Here is a 26,077-nt window from a genome sequence, read left to right as displayed (position 1 = left end):
AAACATCATCCTTTATAATAACCACAAATAATATAAAATACTTTGGGTAACCCTAACTAAGCATGTGATAGACCTCTATGATAAGAATTTTAAGTTTCTGAAGAAAGAAATAAGAAGATATCAGAAATGGAAAGATCTCTCATGCTCATGGATAGGTAGAATTAACATTAAAAATGGCAATCTTACAAAAAGCAATCTACAGATTCAATGTAATCCCCATCAAAATCTCAACACAACTCTTCATAGACTTGGAAAGAAAAATACTTAACTTTTTATGGAAAAACAAAAAACCTAGGATAGCTAAAAGAATCCTATACAGTAAAGCAACCTCAGGAGGTATCATGATCCCTGACCTTAAGCTCTACTGGAGAGCTATAGTAACAAAAACAGCATGGTACTGGCATAAAAACCATGTGGACCAATGGAATCAAATTGAAGACCGTGACATTAATTCACACACCTATGAACACACGATTTTTGACAAAGAAGCCAAAACTGTACCATGAAAAAAAGAAAGAATCTTCAACAAATGGTGCTGGCATAACTGGATGTCAACATGCAGAAGATTACAAATAGATCCATGTCTGTCACCATGCACAAAACTCAAGTCCAAGTGGATCAAAGACCTCAACATAAATCCAGTTACACTGAACATAATAGAAGAGAAAGTAGGAAGTAGCCTTGAATGCACGCACAGGACACTACTTCCTAAATATAACACCAGTAGCACAGACACTGAGAGAAAACAATTAATGGGACCTCTTGAAACTTAGAAGCTATTGTAGAGCAAAGGACACAGTCAATAAGACAAAACGACAGTCTGCAGAATGGGAAAAGATCTTCACCAACCACACATTTGACAGAGGGCTGATCTCCAAAATATATAAAGAACTCAGAAAGCTAGACTTCAAAATACTGAACAATCCAATTTAAAAAATGGACTACAGAGCATAACAGAGAATTCTCAACAGAGGAATCTCAAATGGCTGAAAGACATTTAAGGAATTGCTCAACATCCTTAGTCATCAGGGAAATGCAAATGTAAATAACTCTGAGATACCATCTTACACATGTCAGAATGGCTAAGATCAAAAACACTGAAGACAGCTTATGTTGGAGAGGATGTGGAGCAAGGGGAACACTCTTCCACTGTTGGTGGGAATGCAATCTTTTACAGCCACTCTGGAAATCAGTATGGCGGTTTCTCAGAAAATTTAGAATAAGTCTTCCTCAAGACCCAGCTATACTCAAGGAATGCTCAATCTTACCACAAGGACACATGCTCAACTATATTCATATCAACATTATTCGTAATAGCAAGAACCTAGAAACAACCCAGATGCCCCTCAACTGAAGAATGCATAAGGAAAATGTGGCACATATACACAATGGAATACTACTCAGCCGTTAAAAACAATGATATAATGAAATTTGCAGGCAAAGGGATGGAACTAGAAAATATTATCCTGAGTGAGGTAACCCAGACTCAGAAGGACAAACATAGTATGTACTCACTCATAAGTGGATACTAGGTGTGAGGTAAAGGATGGCCAGACTGCAACCCACAGTTCCAGAGAGGCTAGCTAACAGGGTAAGACCCAAGGAGGGACATATGAATGGCCCAGCGAAGGAGAAGTGGATGAGATCTACATGAGCAGACTGGTAGCGGGGGTAGGGTGGGGGTGGGGGGTTAGGGGGGCTGGCGGAGGGCAAGGAGTAGGGGATGAGAACATAGGGAAATGGGAGGGTCGAGCTGAAACAGGGACCGAGTGGGAGGGCAGGGAGGAGGATACCATGATGAGGATATCATGGGAATAGGAAGAGGTAGGGTGCTGGCCAGGGTTGGGGTGGGGCTGTCAGGATTCCACAAGGATGACTCCACCTGGGAGTGCTGACAGTGGTCTAGAGGGTGCCTGGACTGGTCTACTCTGGTGACTGGTCTAGTGAATACCCTAACCGCCATCATAGAGCCTTTGTCCAGTGACTGATGGAGGCAGATGCAGAGATCCCCTGCCAGGCGCCAGGCTGAGTTCCAAGAATCCAAATGATGAGAGAGAGGAGGGATTCTGCAGGTGGGGGTTATCAAGATCATGATGGGAAAACTTGCAGAGATGACCGGCCACACTGGTGGAAGCCCATGAACTGTAGACTAGTGGCTGTGGAGACCTCATGGGACTAGACTAGGCCCTCTGGATACAGAAGACTTGGCTCAAACTGGTTGGGGGACACTCAGACAAGGTAATCGGGATCCATCCCTGGTGCATGGGCAGGCTTTTAGGAGCCCAGTGTGTGACTTGCGCAGCCTTGGTGCAGTGGGGAGGGACTTGGACCTGCCTAGACTCAGTGTGCTGAGCTCCGCTGACTCCCTATGAGAAACCTTGATTTGGGAGATGTGGAGATGTGGGGTGGCTTGGGAGGGAGGGCTGAGGGGTGGGAGGGGGAAGATATGGGATCTGTGGGTGTTATCTAGAATGAGTAGAAAATTTCTTAATAAAGAAAAATGAAAAAAAAGAAACTAAATACATACATCTATATTTCTAACTCAATCTTTTAAATTAAAAAAGACATAGATGATATAATTATGATGGAAAGGGACATCATTTCTTTTTAAATTAAAGACAAGTTGAAGATTTAAATGAAATGTACTAAGATTTATAAATCATAAAATGGATTGATAGTTGAAAAGTTGAAGCCTGGTGGTGGTGGTGCATGCAGCCGGGTGGTGGTGGCACATGCCTTTAATCCCAGCAGCACTTGGGGGGCAGAGGCAAAGACAAGCGGATCTCTGTGAATTCGAGGCCAGCCTGGTCGACAGAGTGAGTTCCAGGACAGGCTCCAAAGCTACAAAGAGAAACCCTGTCTCAAAAAAACCAAAAGAAAAAAAAAAGAAAAAAGAAAAAGAAACATTGAGCAGGAGTTATAAAAATGCAGTATGTATAAATAAAAGAGAGGTCTCTTTTATAAAAGTAGTGTTACACACACATATATACATATATGTGTGTGTGTGTTTGTGTGTGTATGTGTGTGTAACTGTATATATACACATACACTAAAACCCTACCAAGTTTCTTTAATATTGAATGTTTCTTGTATATACAAGGGTTTAAAGCTGACCACTTGGGACTAGATAACCTGTCAGAGAGCTCGTCCTCGTAGGAGACTGCTTTCCCCTCTCTCAACCATCATGTATTACATGGAGTTCTTCATCTAGGGATGGGGCCTTGTGAGATTCCATCCATGTTGTCATCATGATGCAGGGCTTTTTAAGGCAACCACAGCATTGTAATTTCATGAGTGCAACTTCCCTGTACAAAAGATTGTACCTAGACCTCTGGTTCAACTTCCTCTTCTGTGATATTCCCTAAATGTTAGGTGTAGGAGTTGCATTGTAAATATACAATGGAAGACCTGAATTCCCTAGGTCATTTTCTCTATGCATTTTGATTAGTTGTGGATCCCTTTGAAAGTTCTCATCTATGGTAAAAAGAAGTTTCTTTGATGAGGGATGAGAGCTATACTTATCTGGCTGCATTGATACACAGGCTACGGGACCTGAGGTAGGCCTTCTGGGAATATGGGAATCTCTTCATTTACCTTAAACATAATGTGGGTTATAGACATGATGGTTGTGAAAACTCTCTCTGAAACAGTCTTCCACACAATTTGGTTTCCACTTTATAAAAATGGCACGAAAAAGGGAGACTTTTCCAAAGTCTTGCCAAAGGACCACCACTTTCTTTCATTTGACTGTACTACTAATACCTTTTCCATATTTGTTTTAAGATTCTAGTATACTTAGGCTAGGCTATGGTAGTTCAAAAAATGAATAAATGGAATTCATTATATTATAGAGCACACAGAGGCAGCCAGCATACTTGAATTCACTGTAACAATCAGGGTCTTCTTTTCTATTCTTCCAAAAATCTCTGAATCCAAGATTCACAATGAACATCATGAATATTTGCCTTGGAATTTCTTTTAAGAGAAATATATAAATAATTAAGAAGTGTTCATTTAAAATATTACGAAGACCAGAAATAACTATTTTCTTCTGGGAATATGATGCATTTCTCTGCCCCTTATAGGTTTCTTGCTGTTATTGGAAGTTATGTGCTTGACCTATGAGAAAGGGCTTGATGTTTTTCAAATGGGGAAACACACAGAGATCTCTGGAGCATGGCTGCTGTTTTTGATCATCAATAAGTTTGTCTCATATTAAAAACAACTCTTTCAGGATAATCCATATTGTTTAAATTAATAAAACTCCATGGAAATTCAAAAGTAGACAATGTGTCCTATTTCATACCAGATCATTATGAACCCATCTGGCTTTGGGCTACAAAAGAGCACATTGGTTTACCCCTATGACCCTTGTTCAAAATAGACTTTAACTTTTATAGATTTTACAAATTATATTGCAGGCATGACTTTAATCTGTGGCCTTGACTAAACAACAAAGGAATCCAGAAACAATGACACAAGGTGTGAGAGGTTAAAGTAGCTGAACTCTTAAGCACATTCATCCGGTCCTGAAATAAATCAGTATAGTCCAGCCAAGGATTAGGATGCAGGCCATGGCCCTCTTCAAAACTGGATTTAATGAAGCTTGTTGGCTCTTAGTTCTTTTGCTTTTGCTTTTATAGCTCTATTCCAGCCATAAGGGAAAGGGAGTCCTCCCAAGAATAATATTGTAATGATTATTATTATTATCAGGCTGATGGCAATCTGTGGTCACACAAAGGGTTTGTTGAAATGAGACCTGGACAGTGTGTTCTCTAAATCACTGAAAGTAAATAAAACAGCACTGCTAACAAACAGTTATTAAGAATATTAGGGCCAGTGAGATGTCTCAGAGAGTAAAGACACTTGCTACCAAGCCTGAACACCTAAGTTAAATTTTGGGACCCACATGGTAAAATGAATTCTACCCTCCAAATATGCATCATGAGATATGTGCACTCACTCACATGCATAAACACATACATACACATATTTATAAGCATGCACACGATAAATGATTAATTAATTAATTAATTAATTAATTAACTAACTAACTAAAATGTAAAGCCCTAGTACAAGACATGAAAAACCACCCTTCAAGTTATTGTTATGGGATCCAAGAGACTCTGAAAATAATATAAGTTATTGTCATTGCCCTTTGTTGTCTCTTAAAACTTCAAAACCTTTTGTTGAAGACACCTTACAATTCAAACAGAAGACTTAGAAGAATAGTGCTAGAACTGACCTAGAAGCCTCTTTCCTGGGGACTAGCTCCTATAATAATAGGAGGAACTATGCAAGCTGTCAAAGAAATAAAAAGCAATATCTCTACTCAGCTGTAAAGCCTATGAACCACAACAGTGGCTAACAAAGCAAGAGATAGCCAAGAATGCAATGATGGTACTTATATCTTAGGAGTAACAAAAGCTGTATAATTGGATGAGTTCCACTCAATAAAATAAATTCATTCCTGCTACTATAAATCTAGTCAACTACCTGAGACTAGTATTGGTACAGTCATGGACCCTAGACTAGATGAGAACCTACTACTGCCATTTTCCTAAACCAGTACAATACCCAGCTACATTCTGCAGACCTGACCTTGTATCCCTAGATAAGTATAGCTCTCACCCATCAACAAAGAAGCTTTTATTTATTTTTTTTTTGGGGGGGAAGATGGAGATAATTACTCAATCCACAACTCATCAAAATACATATAATTTCCCATCCCTAATTGATATATCTAAAATACAACCCCTACACCTTAGGGTCAAACAGCATTATGGAAGAGGAGATGGAAGTTTTGTAACAGCCAGAGGACCAGTACATCTGCTACCAAAGTGTCTAAAATATTTTGAAGGGAAATACACCTATAAATTCTAAGCAATATAGTCACTTAAACCAAACCTGCATGATGATAACACCAGCTGATAATCACAATTTGAATGAAGGAAATATTATAAGACCCTACTCCCTAGAAAGGGAGAAGCCAGTCTCCTCCAGGGATCATCTCTCTGACATGTTATCCAATCTCAAGCCTTAAAACTATATACATAAAAGCAACAGGATGTCCACTCAGCAGGCTATATATATATATATATATATATATATATATATATATATATATATATACACATATATATATTTACTTTTAATTCATTTTATAAGTATTTTGCCTACATGTACACTCTTGACTGATCTAAATTAGTTTGAATAAAATATTTCAGAGCAAACTATCTGCTAAAATATAAGCCTACTTCTTCCCAAAGTGGAGACCTATCCCACTTACTTTAGGAAATGGAAATTAAAAAGGGAGAAAGAGTGAGAGACAAGATTCTACAAAAATCTTAAATTTTAAGACTTTATGGTTTATATTTTAAAAATTTAAATTTAAAGATTAAATAATTCAAGTGAATAGAGAGTCTTATAGCTTAAAATTTCCAATTAAACAAGTTGACTTCCACATGGAAATGATATCAGATGAAGGTGTTTTAATGAGCATAGAAGGAAGTGTTTTTATTCTGTTTGCTGATGGAGCTGAAAATATGTAGAGAAGTGTTTAAAGCGTCACAGCTCACTGAAACCAGAATTCAAACAGATGAGTTTTTTTTTTATAACAGAGAATTGTATCATAATTGGGTTCATCTTTTTGCTTCATTTACTATTTACTGACTTTTACAAGGAACCCAGACTCTCTACAGACACCAAATGCCTAGACAAACCTTTTGTTTCATTGAAACCCACCAGGTTGCAGCTTCCAATCTTTGGGATCTTTGAAGTGGTTGTGTGTGCCGTTACTCCATCAGCAAGACCTTATGCACATCTCAATTGTACTTAAATATTTTAATTATTTTAAATCATAAATTTGCTGGTTTCACTTAGCTACAATGAGTCACAAGAGATGCTACATTGACCATGGCCTTCAAAGACAGGAATTCTAGATTCTCAAATTTTTTCTTCATATCTACGTTCTTATTAAACAGACACTTTCCCCAATACTTTTCGTATAAAAATCATCAGAAAATTCTCCCAGGCTTTTGTCTTCCTTTCTGCTGAAATATTTTAATTTCCATTAGGAAAGGCTTTAGCAAAATTAGTTATAAATGGGACCATGTTTAAAAGCCTTTTTGTAAAAGGTAGCATTATTCGTTTACCCTCAATTTAAAGAAATTTCCTCTGTAGCCAATTTCAAGTTTTGGTAGTTCACTTTCAGTCCATTTAAGTTTTAAGGATAGAAACATTCATTTTTAATAAGAACTCTTGGAACCACTTCTATGTAATCAAAAATGAATTCATTTGTAAATCTGAAACTTTACAGAAAGGAAAAACTTAACAAAAGCAGGTTTGACCTAAAAAGAAACATTCAATTCTTCATAACTATATTCTAAAAGTGCATATGTTGCATTCATAGTAGATCTCAGAAGGCCTAAGCACAGGAACTCAGAAACTGATCTAACTGTGGAGTATAGGGAAGAAGTCTGGTGCCTCCTATAGAACATTCACAGTGGGTATCGGGAATGCAAGTTCTTACCTCCACCCTCTAGCCCTCTTGTGCGGAGCAATTTTTTTTTAATTTTTTTTTCAGTTTCCCTACAAGAAGAAATGGCAGATGTTTCATTATTCTAACATCCGTAAATTTTTGTGGGCATCCTATTACCTTTGTCTCTGCTAATGAATCTACCCGGAACAAAAGAAGTGATATTTCCCTGAAAAATAGCCAGTGGAAGGTATCTAGAGCTTTATGTCAATTTGAATATGGAAGAGACATATTCAGTGTTTTATGTTTCCTTTTGGTTTTATTCCAAATTGGCCCATTCTTTTATTTAACAAAACTTCTCTGGGTAATACACTGTGCATATGAAACAGAATAAAACCCAGTTTCTACTTTTTATAGTTTCATTGTCTGAGGAAAATAGTAGTCAAAATAACTCATGGAGGCAGAGTGTTGTAGCTAAGGTAAACCTCAAAATAAGTAAATGACAGTTTATTCTTGAGCCAAAAATGACTGATCATGGCCCAGGAACATGGATTCAGGACATCTCAAGTGATGTGTTTCAATATGGAAAGAGATTCATGAAGTTTTTATGGCTACAAATCAAACAAAAATCGTAAACTGACACATTTATCAAATATGTTGGTGGGAACTTCATATAAGCAGATTACAGAAAAGCAGGTAGGGAAATGCCTGTTCTCTGTCACAGATGCTATCTGATGACATTTGTAGACCTTGGTTGGTGTAAGTTAGTAGTCTGCTAAACTAATAATCTTTAAAGGGTTTAAATCACTACAGGGCAGTTGAGTCAAACACATATGTGGGCAATGGATAATAGAATATAAAGGCTCCTAAAGATAGCTCAGAATTTTTGTTTCTGTATATGTAACATTCCAACTACCTACATTATGGCCATCCTTGTTCATTCTTTTGTAGCCTTAACTTGGTTTCCTAGGTGTCAGCTTTGGCTAGGATGGCTGTCCCTTGTCTTTGCCTGGGTCTTCCAGCTGTCAATTAGATTATAATTATTATTATTTGGTCCTAACTTCCATAACCAACCTGAAGTTTACCACAGTTCCTTGCTTTTAATTACCTATAAGGCGCTACATCCTAGCACTGCTAAAAACAAATAGCTGAAGATTTCCTCATATCCAGCTTTTTGTCTATAGGGCAGGCTAGGGTGGTTTCTTTCCAGACTGATTAGAAGCTGTCCTTATACCAGATTTTGTCTATTGTAATTAAGCAGAAAATATGAATGAGCAACAATGTATTGCATATGTTTGTGATGGGGGTAGTTATGTGAGGGACAGTTAGAAAATTCTGAACCTAACTTTGCTGATTTTGCCAGAGCTCTATTCTTCCTCTAATCTGGACAGCCTACCCAGCTGAAAGCTCTCTCATTTACTGTCCTTGGTATTCCCAACCTCACCATTTGGACCTTAACACCCTTTTAAGTGTAACATTTGTTTTTGCTATATCAATATTACATATAAGATCACATTCAACTTTAAATTAGCTCATCTGTTACAGAAATCAGTAAAAAGGTTTCTCAAAGAATAAAAAATAGAAGCATCATAAGATATGGCCTTCCCATCATAGGAATGAAAGTAATATGTCAAAGAGGTATTTATCTTTCTGTGTTTAATACAGTATCTACTCATAACATCCAAAAATTAGAAAAAAAAATCAATCAATGAGTGGATAGAGAAAGCCTGGACCATGCACAATAGAATACTATTTTTCCATAAAAATAATCAAAGTCATATTCTTTGTAACAACATTGATAGAACTAAGGAATCTTCATAGGTAATGAAATAAACTAACTGCAGAAAGACAAGTAGCCCTAGTGAAATAAGGAATATGGAATCTTAAAAAATTGGCATAAAAGTTGAGAATAGCATGGTAGTTTCCAGATCAAATAGAAAGAAGAAATCATGTGAAAGTTTGATCAATAAGAACTAACATACAATTATAAAGGAGAAAAAATTAGGGGGTTCTTTTAGCCATGGTTGATTGTCTATAAATAACAACAATGCCCTTTATATTTCAAAAATATTGAAAGGGAGCTGAATGTTTAATATCAATGATATGATAGATATTTACAGACAAACATGTTTCCCATAATTTAAACATTGTGAGGTACATATATACGTGCCATATGATAATTTTTATTGCCATTTAAAAATAGGATGAAAAGATGGTTCAGTGGGGAAATAACTTGCCTCCCAGACTGATGTCCTGCGTTCAAATCATCAGGACTCATATGGTGATAGAAGAAAATCAACTAAGTTTTTCTCTGGACCTCCACACATGCGTCATGCACACATACACAACAAATTTTAAAGTAATTAAATTTTAAATAAAAATAGAATAGATAACAAACAAAAAATCATTTCTATTAATATGGTCACTGAAATAATCAAATGAGTTCAATTGTACTACTCAAGGTTATTGTTGAAGAAACAGATTCACTTCATTTTTCAGAAAAATAGCTACTTCACAGATGCACAAATCCAAATAGCTATAGCTTGCTTTTTGATATTTCTCTCAAATAAAAGTAGTTTTCCATGAATAAACAAATGATGGTTCATCTGTGATTCGAGTGGTCACACAATTGCTTCTTAATGCAATCATCACACTTCATTATGCAACAGAGTTTTCATGCATACCTTACATTTTAATACAACATATTAAAAAGGCATGTACCTCAGAATTTAATGGAGATGACATTTACTGCTTCATCAAAGAAAGTCTCTTTTCTGTTTAATTGCTTGTGTGCATGTTGATACATGTAGTTTCATGCCACTGTTATGATTTTTTTCTTAAGGCATCAGCAGCTTTGTCATTGTGTTTGCATCATCAGTGAAAACATTAACAGAGTGAAAATGTTTAATAACACCTTGGTTTTATAAAAGGAATTGTGGCCTTACTACCCTTTTTAGAAAGTTTCTGGACCCCAACAATAGGTCTGCCAATAATAGTTTAAGAGCAGATGCCCTAGGATTTGTATTGTCTGAATGATATACTGAACCTCAAATATCCCATAGTTTATTCAGCATTTCTCTTTTCTATCAAAAAAGTCATCAAGGGGAAAATGATAGGTACCAATTCTAGCTTTCTCTACTGTATTAAATCCAACCAAATGACAAACTTTAATCTACCCTGATATCTAGGGAGTTGACAGAGTGATCAGTAAACAACCATGGTTATTTTAATTTGCAACATCTTCCTCTAAAAGGAACTACAGAATGAAACCATAGTTTAAAAAAAATGATTAAATGGAGGACCACAGAGTTCAGCATAATACTATCTATCTATAGTAGGTATCCTTTATTTGTGTAAACTTACTATAGTTCTCAAATATCCCAGGAATAGGATAACATCCTCAGCTAAAACAGAGTATTCCCACTATGATTAGTATCCACTGAAGTAAAACTGTTGATCTCTTTAAGTGAACAGTGAGTAAAATAATTTTTTCAGTAAATGTATAATATTCAGCACTTCTCTTTCTGCCCACCCCTTGAGTACAACTAATATTTCTGGAAGTGTAATATGAATTTTAGCAAAGAATGTTTACTTGTATATACCCACAAAAATTATAATGAAGTCTTTTTTTGTTTTTAATTTAAAAGAATTTTTCATGCAATATAATTTGACCATGTTTTTCTCTCCTCTGATTTCCCCCAGATCTTCTCCACTTCTTCTCTCTCTCTCTCTCTCTCTCTCTCTCTCTCTCTCTCTCTCTCTCTCTCTCTGTTTGTCCCAAAAAATTCAAGAAACAAACAACAACAAAAACAAAAAATCCCACAAAAATGAAAACCAAAACAAACAGGCAAACAACAACAACAAGCCCAAATAAAGTAAAATGAAACAAAAATACTACTGAGTTAGTTTTGAGTAATGAACTAATAATGTCTAGTAATTCAAATGATACTTTTTTTTTGAAATAAGGGTTTGTAGATATAATTGGACTGTGGTGAGGTCATTGAGTCTTAGGGAACTGTAGCTAGAGTTTTTCTCTCCAGCTCCCGCCAAGCCCCCATGTCCCACAGCCCACTTATAAAATAATCATTCAGATGCTTTTATTACTTATAAACTGTATGGCCATGGCAGGCTTCTAACTGGCTGTTTTTATATCTTAAATTAACCCATTTCTATAAATTTATAAGTTGTCACGTGGCTCGTGGCTTACCAGTATCTTAACATCTTCTCATGGCAGCAGCTAATAGCATCTCTCTGACTCAGCCTTCCTGTTTCCAGAATTCTCCTCTCTGCTTGTCCCACCTATACTTCCTGCCTAGCTACTGGCCAATCAGTATTTTATTTATACAGAGCCATATCCACAGCACTAATAGATAGGATATCTTCTTTAATACTGTAACTGTAATTCTTGCATGATAATTGTTTTGTTATATCTAATTTTACTATGTAAAAACTAAAACCTTCCTTTTTGAAAAAAAAAAGAAAAAGGGGAAATGCTATGGATGATTGATTGATTGATAAATAAAACTCTGATTGGCCAGTAGCCAGGCAGGAAGTATAGGCAGGACTAGCAGAGAGGATAATTGAGAGAACAGGAAGGCAGAGAGGAGGAGATGCCAGCCTGCCATCCAGGGAGCATCATGTAAAGGCAGCAGGTAAAGCCACGGAACATGTGGCAACATATAGATTAACAAAAATGGGCTGAGTATAAAATAAGAGCTAGACAATGGTAGGCCTGAGCTAATGGCTGAGCAGTTTAAATAATATAAGCATCTGTATGTTTATTTTATAAGTGGGCTACGGGACTGCCGGGGCTTGGCGGGACCCAGAGAGAAAAACTCTAGCTACAGGGAACTAGTTCAAAAGTTGGTATTCTTATACAAAACAGACACTTGATATTAGGGAAATATGCACATCAGGGGATACATCTATAGGTGAAGGTATGACAAAGATGGCTGGCAAAGGTGTCAGAGAAAAGGAAAGGACATGAAACAGATTCTTCTTCATAGTCCACCATAGAATGAAATAGCTATACCATGATCTCAGGCTTGGAGACTTAAGAGTCATAATGTAATTTTTACAGATTAAAGCACCCATTTATAACAGTAAAGTAAACCATAAATATACAAAATAGAGCCATGCAAGATTTCAGGGAGCTAACCAGGAAAGAGTTCTAATCTAATTACAGAAGTAAATGAAGGGAGACAGGAAGCATGAAAATTTCTAAACTCCAATATTCAACTTCTCTAAAGTATGTATAGTATTTTTTTCATTAACATACAATGATATGTATCATAGTGAGATCTTCACAATCTTTGTTATTATTGATTCTCTTTCATGATTTCTCTCTAGTAATCCTCAACAGTTCACCTGCAGATAGCCTTCTACCCTCCACTGACTGCTTGTGCTTTCCTATCACATGCATTCTGTTATTCCTTCTTCTCTTCTTTCCCCCCTCCCTCTCCTCTCCTCCTTCTCCTTCTCTGTCTCCTTCTCCTTCTACCTATCCCCTCCATAATCATTCTTGAAGACCTCCTCCCCTCCTAGGAGTCCAGTCATGGCCTATACCAAGGAGTCAGAGGAGGAAAATGAGAGAATGGAGGGAGGTACTCTACCTTTCTTCTCTCAACTAGACAAAATCATAAAAGAGGAACAGAGTTTTCAATTAATTAATTTAAATACTTTGTCTAGCTATTCCTTTGTTAATTTTTTTTTTCAGAACAAAAATTTATAATTAAATGAAAGCCATGGGTAAACTTTATCTGTTCTATAAACTCTCATTTTTTTTTAAATCTTGAGTTTAGACTATCATTTGTGTTAATGACAAGTTAGAAAATTTGGTTATATCTTCCATTAAATATGAACAAAATAATTTATATTTTCTTAAAAACAAAGTATGACAGTGATGAAAAAAGAATAATCAAGATACTGATGAAAGAATGAGACAAAATAACAGTGAAAAAATAGATAAAGACATGGGGCTCAAGTGGTGCTCAGATTCGATTTTCATTTGGACTAATACATATTTACTGAAAAGCTGGGAATGTTTTTCTGGACTCCCAAAGCTCAGAATAGAGAAACTGAAAGGAAGATCTGAAAATATCCATGGGATGCTGTGAACAGAGCTTTGTGCCAGACTGACGGCCTAGCATAAGAAGTGAAAGAGCCTTCACAAGAATTGCAGTCTAATTTTAATTAAGCACATGGCTTACACCCCAAAATGTGAATTATGTTAAGTATTCTTACATTACTAGTATACAGGGTCATATAACAGGTATTTTTTGAAGGGAAATTGTATCACTCAAGGTCTCCAGAACACATGGTTTCATAGAATTCATTGATTTAAAAAATGCAACAGTGAAGCCCCGTTAATCCCCATGGCAAAGTAGTAGATGGAGGTTGATATGAAGGCAGCCACATATGTCTGTCTCCAACATCCTGAATTGACTCCAGAACATTGATACAGATGATCTATCCCAGCCATAGCCCACAGGGCTATAATTAAATAATTGGGTCATAAAATCTAGAGATATAGGAAATCTGAATATACATTTGTTATTGTAGTAGAAATGATTTGCAATTCATGTGGTGGTTGACTGGATTGGTGAGAAATTGGCTCAAAAGAAATACCCCTTCCACCAGAGACAATCAAAGGTGTAGTCCATACAAAAGGTGCCAAGATCTTAGGTATGTGAGCCTCTGGATGCAGGTTTGTCTTCCCCTTACTTTTTTTTGCTGTGCTCCATCAGAAGTAAGCATGAAATGGCACCACAGACTGAACCAACTATGATGGTCTTCAAGCCAATCATCAAAAACCTTCATTTCAATTTTAACTATAATATTAAACTGAGGAGTTATTACCCAAAAGGATATGGTGAAGTGATCCATCAAATGTTACCAGTTATACAGCTCTACCTGATAAATATAGCAAATAGTAGCTATGTCAGTATGGCATATGGAAAAGCTTTCATTGCTGGTGTTTAGCCACTAATGATAGCAAAAGTCAGGGTGACTGGGCTGTGAGAGATATCAGAAAAGAGATTAATGGTTGCCTGTTAACATCAAACCATTTTAGGACTTCAAAGAGCAAGCTTAAGTCAATTAAAGTAAAGAGAATTATTGTTACTGACATGTCCCCTATTGGCTAGATCATCATGTAGCCAGTGAGCTATGAAAGCAGATAAGGCTGTAATTAAAGTTGTTAAACGTCTTCAGCAAATTTCAAACCTAATGGTATGGTAGATGAGATTCTATAAGACTAGCTGTTATCTTCATGACAATAACCAGTAGAGCTTCCAGAACAAAAGCTGGGTGTTACCCTCTACATCAAACATTTTTTCTTTGTTTTTTTATTAAGAGATTTTCTATTCATTTTACATATCAACCATGGATTCCCCTGTCCTCCCTCCTTCCACCCCTCAGCCTTCCCCCGCAACCCACCCCCCATTCCAACCTCCTCCAAGGCAAGGTCTCCCTTGGGGAGCCAGCAGACCCTGGTACATTCAGTTGAGGCTGGTCCAAGCTCCTCCTCCTGGCACCAAGACTGATCAAAGTGTCTCAGGATAGGCCCTAGTTTCTAAAAAGCCAGCTCAGGCACTAAAGACAGGTTCCGGTCTCACTGCCTAAGGAGCCCTAAACAGTTCAAGCTAAACAACTGTCTCATTTATCCAGAGGGCCTAGTCCAGTACCATGGGGGCTTGGTTCACAGTTCATGTGTTTCCACTAGTTTGGCTAGTTGTCTATGTACTTTTTCCAATCATGGTCTCAATATCTCATGCTCATATAATCCCTCCTCTCTCTCTCTCCTCGATCGAACTCCTGGAGCTCCGCCTTGGGGCCTGACAGTGCATCTCTGCAGCTGCTCCCATCAGTCACTGCATGAAGGTTCTAACATGACAGGGTGTTCAGCCATCTGATCACCAGAGTAGGTTAACTCAGGCACCCTCTCAACCATTGCCAGTAGCACCACCCACAGAGAAGGAGACCCTCCCATATAAATCATTTATCAAGAAAATGTCCCCATAGACATTTTCACAGTTTAATCTGATGGAGGCAATTCCAGATGACACTAACTTGTGCAATTTGACAAAAACTAACCATCACTAATCACCAGGGAAAAGCAAGTTACAATGACTGAGATGTCACCTCATATGCACTAAAATGACTACCATCTAAAAAGTACAAAAAATAAAAGTGTCAGTGAGTATGTAGAAAAAGTAGAACATTGTGTTCTGTTGGTGGGACTTTACAAGGTACAATCTCTATTTGAACAGTACCAATGCTTCTACAAAAATCCTTGGCACAGGTCCATGTTTGTTGTTGGATCCTAACAGCTCCCTCAGGGGAGGTGGTGAGAAGGTGCAGCATCAATGGCACAGACACCAGGAGTCAGTTGAAGGCAAACAATAGACTTGTTTATTTAATGGGGAAGGCCTTATATACCCTCCTCCCAGCACCAAGTCTGTGTTGCAATCTGGTGGCATCACATGGTCATCTCTCATTAGGTGGGCACAATCAGGCACTCTAATGCCCCGGCCAGCAGGGTCTTCAACTGGGACCTAAAGGGAGGGTTGGTGAATGAGAGGGACAAGAGATACATAGAATGAGAGCAAGACAGGATGTCTGATCAAGCTCCAAATTTTTATTTTACTCTCAAGGCATATATAGGTAGGCAAAGGGGGTTGAGAGCAGGAAGGGACTTAATTATGGGGGTTGCAAGCAGAAAGGGACTTAGTAATGGGGGTTGCAAGCAGGAAGGGACTTAATTATGGGCTGTTTGGCCAGCAGAAAATGTTGCTCTGAAGGTTATCTATCTACCCTTGTCTAACTGCCTAATTGCTTAGCTGCAGCTCATTTACCTGATATCTGAGAAGAGGTTCTGGTATCTGTAAGAAGAGGTTCTGATGCTATGGAGACTTAAGCAAGGCCTAGATCTAAGAAAAGTGGAGAGAAGCCTAAATATGGCAGCATGTGTGTCAAGGGTTGCTTAGGCTTATGGCTCCCGTCACTCTAACAGTAACTAGGAACTCTGACAGCACCTGTTGCTAGGCCTTCAGGCAGACTTTAGGTTGGCTCATAAGGAAGTACATTATGTGCATGCCTTGGCAACTGGTTTGAGTCAATTTCCTTGACCCTATGGGTCTGTCCTACTACACATGCTTAAATGCTTATTTCCCCAAATGATGGTATTATTTTCAGTGGTTATGGAGCCTTTAGGGTCTGGATTTGAGATAATAGTAATATATCACTAGGGGTGAACCTCTGACAGTTATTCTAGAATTCTTGGCCTTTTCTCTGATTTATGGTCCACTATAAGGTAAACAGGCTCTGCTGCACACCTTGGCCACTATGAACTGAGCTTCTCCACCATGCCTCCCACAGTATGATTGAATAAAACCACAAGCCAAAATAATGTTTTGTCGGTTATAGTGGTCTCAGCAGTACATAAACACATAATACATTGTGTGTGTGTGTGTGTGTGTGTGTGTGTGTGTGTATGTGTGTGTATGTGTGTGTCTGTCTGTGTGTGTGTGTGTGTGTGTGTGTTTAATATAAAGAGCTTAAAAGTAGGGAATAAAGAGATGTTTACATGTCTTAGCAGAATGTAGTATAGCAGGACTATTTACAATTGCCAAGATGTGGAATTCATCCAAATGCTCATTAATATATAGATAAACAATACACATACAGAGGTCCAGGAGATAGTATTTGGCATTAAAAAGGAAGGAAATATTGTCAACAAATACATGAACAAATGTTCTAGTTTGCAATCTGTTGTTGTAACAAACACTGTGATTGAAAACAACTTGGAGAACAAAGATTTTATTTCAGCTTAAGGCTTACAGTCCATCGTGAAGAGAAGGAAACAAGTGAGGAACCTAGGGGCAGAAACATGTGTGAAATTTGAGGACATTATCCCAGATTAAGTAACCCAGTCACAAAAATGCTACATGATTCAATTTATGACAGGTAGCTGATGTGATCAAATAGAGAAAGGAGTTTTGGAATTTTCAAATTTTCAAAATAAGCAAGCTTTGGAAATAAGTTTTAGAACAATGTGATTGTAGTTGACATCTCTGAATTTTACACTTAAGGGAGAGAAAAATACTGGAGATTATATTATCATTTTTACCAGAATAAAAATTCAGTTATACCGAAAGCATATACAAAATAGTTCCCTATATTTCTGCAATTACATAAAGTACAAAAACAGGTAATTATGATAAAACATTCTTAAGAATGTATATTTACCCAGGTGATGGTGGCACATGACTTTAATTCTAGCACTTGGGAGGCAGAGGCAGGCTGATCTTAGTGAGTTCCAAGCCTGCCTATTCTACAAATTGAGTTCCAGAATAGCCAGGACTGTTACACAGAGAAACCCTGTCTCAAAAAAGTATATATATATATATATATATATATATATATATATATATATATATATATATATATATATATATATACTTGTATACATACATATATATATATATATATATATAACATGTACTTAACTAATAAAAATACTGAGTACAGATCTAGCTGCCATGAAGACTACAGCACATTTAATGCAGACAGAAGATTACTGAGCAGGAACAAACCAAGGATACCTCTATGTGCTAAACACTTTTTCATTCTCAGCTGTTTTGTGGTATGGAGAGAGAAAAGTAGCATAGTTGCATTATATCAATATATGCAGGGTAAACAATTTGGGGGAATGTTTCTGTGCTATTTCTTAGTAAAATAACAAAATAAGAAAGAATCCAAAGTCTTTGAGTTTTGTCTCTACCGTATAATCTCTAGTAGGCAACTGGAGAACTTAAATCACTGAATCATATATTTCATTTTTGTAGTCTCTTGGACAACTATGCATTCAAATCTGGCATATCAGAGAAGAACACAATGATATGCAACTAAGAAGAGTCCAAAGGATAGTTCATAGAAGCCAAATATCACTTGAGCATACATTTGTTCAATATATAAAATGTACACTCTCTCTTGGACACTGAAATAGAACACATGCTCATGGAACGGTAGTATTAACATAGTAAAAATGGTAATCTTACCAAAAGCGATCTACAGACTCAATACAATCACCATCAAAATTCCACCACAATTCTTTACGGACCTTGAAAACACAATACTTAACTTCCTATAGAAAAACAACAACAACAAAAAAAAACCTGAGAATAACTAAAACAATTCTGTACAATAAAAGAACTTCCAGAAGTATCACCATCCTTCATTTCAAGCTCTACTACAGAGCTATAGTAATAAAAAAAATTATATTGACAGAAAAACAGATAGATGGATCAATAGAATTTAATTGAAGAAACAGACATAAATCCACACACTTATGGATGTCTGATTTTGGACAAAGAAGCCAAAATTATGCCATGGAAAGGAGAAAACATCTTCAACAAATGGTTCTGGTCTAACTGTATGGTCAGCATGTAGAAGAATACAAATAGATCCATACCTATTAACCCTGCACAAAACTCAGGATCAAAGACTTCAATATGAACCCAGATACAGTGAACATGATTGAAGAGTGTGAAATAGTAATGAATATATTGGCACAGGAGACAACTTTCTGAATAGAACATCAGGAGCACAGACACTAAGATTGACTATTAATAAATGGGACTTCCTGAAACTGAAAAGCTTTCGTGTGTCAATAGAACAAAATGGCAGTCTGAAGAATGCTGGCCAGTGGTGGTGCATGGCTTTAATCCCAGCACTGAGGAGGCAGAGGTAGGCAGATCTCTGTGAGAAATTCAAGGCCAGCCTGGTCCACAGCGAGAGTTCCAGGATAGGATTCAAAGCTGCACAGAGAAACCCTGTTTCTAAAAACCAAAAAAAAAAAAAAAAAAAAAAAAAAAGAAAGAAAAGAAAGAAAAAGATGAAAAAAGATCTTTTACCAACCCACATCTGACAAATGGTTAATTTCCAAAATTTATAAAGAACTCAAGGTCCCAGCAGTGGTGGCACACACCTTTAATCCTAGCATTCAGGAGACAGAGGCATATGGATCTTTGTGAGTTCAAGGCAGGATTGGTCTACAAAGTGAGTTCCAGGACAGCCAGAGCTATTAAACAGAGAAACCCTGATTTAATACTCGCCCCTCCCAAAAGATATCCTCAAGAAACAATCCAATTTTAAAATGGGGTACAGATCTAAACAGAGATTTCTCAATAGAAGAATCTCATACAGCCTAGAAAAACTAAAAGAAATGTTCAACATTCTCAGCTATCAGGGATATGCAAATCAAAATGACCTCTTCGATTCCATCTTACACAAGTCAGAATGGCTAAGATAAAAACAATAAGATACAGCTTATACTGGAGAAAAAGTAGAGCAAGGAGAACATTCCTCCATACTGGTGGGAGTGCATATTTGTACAGCTACTTTGGAAATTAATATGATGATTACTCAGAAAATTTGGAATCAATCTACCTCGAGACCTAGCTATAATACTCTTGGGCATATCCCAAAGGATGCTCAATTATATTCATAGCAGCTTTATTTGTAATAGTCAGAACCTAGAAACAATCTCTATGTCCCTCAACTGAAGAATGGATAAGGCAAATGTGGTGGTACATTTACACAATGGAATATTACTCAGCTGTTAAAAATGATGATATGATGTAATTTGGAGGCAAATGAATGGAAAAACATCATCGTGAGTGAGGTAACCTAGATCCAGAAAGACAAATATAGAATGTACTCACTTACAAGTAGATATTAGATGTAAAGGATAACCACGCTACAATCCACAGACCCAGAGGGGTTAGGTAAGTGGCTTAAGTGGGATAGCTAGGTTTTGCAAGAGAAAGGGAAATAGAAGAGATTTTTGTAGGTGGACTGGGGTTAGGTGGGGATGGGAACATGAGGGATGTGCATGAGGCACGGAGGGAGAGAATACTGAAAGAGATGACTAGAAAGGGGGGCATTTTGGGATCAAGTAGTAACCTGGTGCAAGGGAAATTCCCAGGAATCTAAAAGGACTACCCCAGTTAGACTTCTAGCAATAAATATGTAGCCTAACTGTCCCATTTTTGTGACTGTGGAGGAATTGAGACACCATCCAGCCACATAATCTTTGACCTACAGCTTATCCTGCCTTTGGGATATGCTGGAGTAAGAGTGGCAGAGAGACTGTGTGAATGGCCAACCAATGACTGGTCCAGCCTCAGACACATGAAACAAGAGTGAATCCACCCCGATACTGCCTGGAGTACCAGGATTCAGAGACTTGATGGCACAGAGACCTAGGATAGAACCAAACATGACTGAAGAAAAAAAGTCATTATAATCATGTCTAATGATATTCTGCTATACTCAAACATTGGCGCCTAGTCTAATTGTCTTTAGAGAGGTTTCCTCCAGCAATTGGTAGTAACAGATGCAGAGACTCACTGTCAAACATTAGGCTAAGCTCAGTGAATCCTGCTAAAGAGAAGAAAGAAGGATCTTAGGGCTAGTAGGGTCAATGACATCACAAGAAAACCCACAAAATCAACTAACCTGGCTCATAATAGCTCACAGAGACTGAACCAACAACCAGGGAGCCTTCATGGGACTGACCTAGGGCCTCTGCATATATGTGACAATTGTTTAGCTTGGTCTTTTTTGTGGGACTCCTAACAGTGGGAACAGGGGTATTTCTGACACTTTTGCTGACTTTAGGGACCACATTCCTCCTACTAGGTTGCCTTGCCCATCCTTAATATAAGAGAAGGTACTCAATCTTACTGCAACTTGATATGCCATATTTTGTTGATATCCATGGGAGGCTTGCCTTTTTTTCTGAATTGAAATGGAGAAGGAGTGGATTGGGGTGGTGGCAGTGTGGGGGTGATGGGTGCAGTGGATAGTGATTAGGGACTGGGAAGACAGGAGGCAGGGGAAACTGTGGTCAAAAAGTAAAATAGACAAGTACATTTTTTAAAAAAAATCTAAAAATAGAACTACTACTGGGCAGTGATGGTACACACCTTTAATCCCAGCCCTTGAGGGGGCAGAGGCAGGTGGAACTCTGTGAGTTGGAGTCCAGCTAGCTACAGAGCTTGTTCCAGGACAGCCAAAGCAACACAAAGAAACCCTGTGTCAGAAATCCAAATATATAACCACTTATGACCAAGCTATTGTACCCCTAGCAATATACCCAAAGTAATCTATTTCAGCACACCACAGAGACACACTCACTTATCCCATGTTTAGCACAGTTAAGTTTTAGAATCAGCCTCTGCCTATAAACACATGACTAGATAAAGAAAATATGCTGTATTAACTCAGCCATGAAGAACAAAATTATTCATTTTCAGAACAATAGACAAAACTGGAATCATTAAGCTAAAGAAGCCAGACCCAGAAAGACAAAGACATTTTCTTTCATTTGTACAACCTAGATTATGCATACATGTGCCAAAGCACTATTCACAGATAGATATCCAGACAGACAGAACACACACACACACACACACACACACACACACACACACACACACACACACACGCATGCACACACACACACACACACACACACACACACACACGTGTAAAAAGGATAGTATTTGGGACTAGGAAGGGAAATGGTAAAGGTGGGAAAGAGAGGATAATGGGGAAAATATGATCAAATTACATAACATAATTGAAAATGTCACCATGAAACTCATCATTTTGAACTAATTATTTACAAATATGAGAAAGTGGTGAGTGCCTTTTGGATTAAGATGCCAGTGGAGCTGAGTTTAAAGGAAAAGTTCCAGCATTGTGCTTATTGTGGAACTGTGAGCTAGAAAGTAATAAAAATGAAACAGGAGGTAAGCAGAGGCCTCCTCCTGCAGGGCCTTCTGCGCCATGCTAAGGAGCTATGGACATCAGAAGTGACCTATGTCTCTCTGACATCAGGACTACTCTGAAACCTTGGGTAATGCACTATCAAAGATTAGTTTCTTTTTCTTAAAGGAGAGCTTGAAATAAAAGACCTCAGTGACCAGTAGCTTCTAATACAGATTGCCACACGGTCTTACTAATAAAAATAAAAAAAATAAAAAAAACCTAGAGCCAGATATTGGTGTGGAAGATCAGAGAAACAGAACAAGCCAGCCACATTCTTACCTCTATGAAATCCTCAGTCTAAAGAGCGAGAGTTCCTGTTTCCTCACGCCACGTATACCTTTCTCTGCCCAGACATCACTTCCTGGGATTAAAGGTATGTGTGCTTCCCAGTACTGGGATTAAAGGTATGTGTCACCACTGCCTGGCTCTGTTTCCAGTGTGGCCTTGAACTCACAGAGATCCAAATGGATGTCATCCTTCCGAGTGATAGGATTAAGGGTGTACACCACCACTGTCTGGACTCTATGTCTAATCTAGTGGCTGGTTCTGTCCTCCAATCCTAGGAAAGTTTATTAGGGTACAAAATATATCACTACATTTCCCCTTTTTTGTCTAAAATAATAGAAGATTATAACTAATATAATAAAAACTATACACAATAAGTACAAGTATATACAATATATAGAGACAAGAATTATATTAATAATATCCAGTCCATTAACGTTTGACCAATTCAGAGAAAATACTCCATTATTTTTCCGATTTTGGTGCATCTAAAATATACCTTATTTGCTTTCTATCCTAGCTTGTATAACCAGACAAAAATATCTTTTGATATCTTTCAATCTTATACACTTTACACCTTTTCAGTGAGTTTCTTTTAGGAATTTGTTAACAAGGAAAACTAAAATTGTCTGTCTAATCTTCAACTCCCTCAGAGACCTGAGAAGGAAATAATATTACCTAAGTAAACAGAGAGTGCAAACAAACAATATATGTGGGTTGCAGTCTGATTATTCTTTGCTTTATGTCTAGTATCCACTTATGAGTTAGTACATACCATGTTTGTCTTTCTGAATCTGGGTTACCTCACTCAGGATGATTTTTTCTAGATCCATCCATTTGCTTGCAAACCTCATGATGTCATTGTTTTTCTCTGCTGAGTAGTATTCCATTGTGTATATGTACCACATTTTGTTTATCCATTCTTCAGTTGAAGGGCATCTAGGTTGTTTCCTGGTTCTAGCTATTACAAACAATGCTGATATGAACATAGCTGAGCAAGTGCCCTTGTGGTATGATTGAGCATTCCTTGGTTATATGCCCAAGAGTGGTATAGCTGGATCTTGGGGGAGATTGATTCCCAATTTTCTAAGAAAGCATCATATTGATTTCCAAAGTAGTTGTACAAGCTTGCATTCCCACCAACAGTGGAGGAGAGTTCCCCTAGCTCCTCAAGGAAAAGCTTTTTGTTCTTGATGGAGACTCATCAGCTCATGGAGGTACTTCTGTTTTTAGTTTAGTTTGCAATTCTTCTCATTTCTGACTGGCTCTTTCAAGAAGAATTTCTTCCAATGTCTTCATGTGCATTTCACCAGCTTTATTAACTTTCTCTTTCTTTGGTGTTTTATCAATGTTAGTTTCTGGAGCTTCCACCTTTTTTCCCAGCCTCTATGCAAGGCTTCGATTTAATGGGGGATCACTGTCACCATCTACCGAAAATTTTCATTTCCCTGTTCTCTTAGTAAGACTCAACCTAACGAAGGGCTCTTATTGTTTGCTGGATAGTGTTACTGTCGTCACTACAGTCCAAACACTCTTCTTTTCAGGACCTGGATTGGGCTGAGACTGATGTAAAGCACTGGAAACTCCTGAGGAGCCACCTTGCTTCTTGGATTTTTCCTTCATTTTCTTTGATTTAATTTCCTCAAGAATTTTTATTCCAAATTTCAAACATTCACCTTGCTTTAAACTGACTCTGGGTTTCTGGGCAAAAGCCACTTGTAACCTATTATGAACCTCAGGAGTTGGTTGCAGGGCAGATGTTTTGCTTTCATCACCCTCCTCAGAAAACTGATCATTATCATCTTCATCATCAACTGCAAGATTGATTACAATGGGTAATCAATCTAGGCATGGGCCTAGAAATATTTCCTGAACTTTCTACTTTCATTACACTCCGCAGTTGAGGGGAGGGATTAGACTGGACTGACAATTTGTTTTGTTGAACTGTGAGCTGACTAGCCTCTACTTCTTCTTGCAACTCAGGCACAGTGTGTAACACAGTTTTGCTTGGAGGCAGGGAAAATCCATCAGTGTAACGACCTCTGTTGTGGTGGAAAGCGCAGTTTAGTTTTTGACATTCCATTGGCTGATTTTCCCAATAACAAGAAATTTCACTTTTTTTTTTTTAAACCAATTTCCATGTGGTGAAATCTGCATACCTGTAGAAAACAATGACCATCTTGTCATAGTGTGCAAACAGTTTTATTTCCTAGTACAGCTTCACAGTGACCCGAATGGACAGCTATCATCTTTGGTACATGTAGAATAGAAATAAAAATAGCAGTCTTCTCCCTTATTAGGCATGCTGGGTGGCCAGAAAGTGGCTTTTTGGAATAAACCACTGCTTACCTAAGGAGAAGTTCAGCTTCAAGTGCTCTTGAAATGGACTCACTCTTCCAATTGTCCAAATTCTAAAAGGTTTAGAATAAAAAACCCAGAACCAGATGTCGGAGTTAAAACTGAAAGATCAGAGAAGCAGAGCAAGCCAGCCACAAATTCTTACCTCTATGAAATCCTCAGTCTAAAGAGAATGAGTTCCTGTTTCCTTATGGCTTATATACCTTTCTCTGCCCTAATATATTACTTTCTGGGATTAAAGGTGTGTGTGCTTGCCAAGCAAAGACATGAGATCTCAAGTTCTGGGATTAAAGGTGTGTGCCACCACTTTCTGTCCTCTATATCTAATCTAGTGGCTGGCTCTGTCCTCTAATCTTTAGGCAAGTTTATTAGGGTAAACAATATATCACTACAGTAGCTCCTATATTTGGTCTAAAGTTTAATGAATCAATTAGACTAGCAACAAGCTGGTCCAAAAACACTTCTCACAGTTTAAAATAATCATAATGAGATATATTTTATGTACCACATAGAAAAATGAAAGCTCAAAGAAGGAGCTCTGAGGAAACATACATAAATGTACATAAATTGCCCAATCTATCAAGGCTGCTTACTAGATATTGATAAAAACCAAAATACTAAAAATGCTCTAGAAATTCTGAGGCCTTATACTCTATGCCAGGCCTTATTTACTACTAGAAAACCTCTAAAAGTGGCCATAATGTTCATCTTATAAAAATGAGGAATCAAGAACTTAACCAAACTTCCTGACAAGCAGAGAACCAGTTTTGCACCATCCTTATCTGCCCCGAGGCTAACTCTTTCCCCAAATGTGCAAATAGATTTATATTCACATAAAAGTAAATAGAAGGAATAGTCTATTTCTCAGAAATTCATGTAGTAGATTTATATAATATCAATTATTACTTTTCTCAAGTCTGTATAATATTTATACTTCACTTTGCATGCTAAAAATGTGAAAACAGGACAAAGACAGCTTTTAGCAACTGAATTACTGTTTATCCAGAAATTATTTGCTCAGAATAAGTAAAATCATATTTACAACTACACAAACTGTACCCAAAGTGCTTTTAAAAGGCCAAAATGCTTTTAAGCAGTCACTACAAATTTAGTCGTGTG

The 26,077-nt window shown here is 37.5% G+C and overlaps 1 pseudogene; it reads right to left on the bottom strand.

Annotated features, from left to right (window-relative positions):
- Positions 1-23,761: 23,761 nt before the first annotated feature.
- Positions 23,762-24,904, bottom strand: LOC131897729 (zinc finger CCCH domain-containing protein 11A-like; annotated as a pseudogene).
- Positions 24,905-26,077: the final 1,173 nt, after the last annotated feature.

This window comes from Peromyscus eremicus, chromosome 22, assembly GCF_949786415.1.
Source record: "Peromyscus eremicus chromosome 22, PerEre_H2_v1, whole genome shotgun sequence".
Classification (NCBI taxonomy): Eukaryota; Metazoa; Chordata; class Mammalia; order Rodentia; family Cricetidae; genus Peromyscus; species Peromyscus eremicus.
Note: the sequence above shows the minus strand (reverse complement) of the source record. Positions and strands in the feature narration are given on the sequence as shown.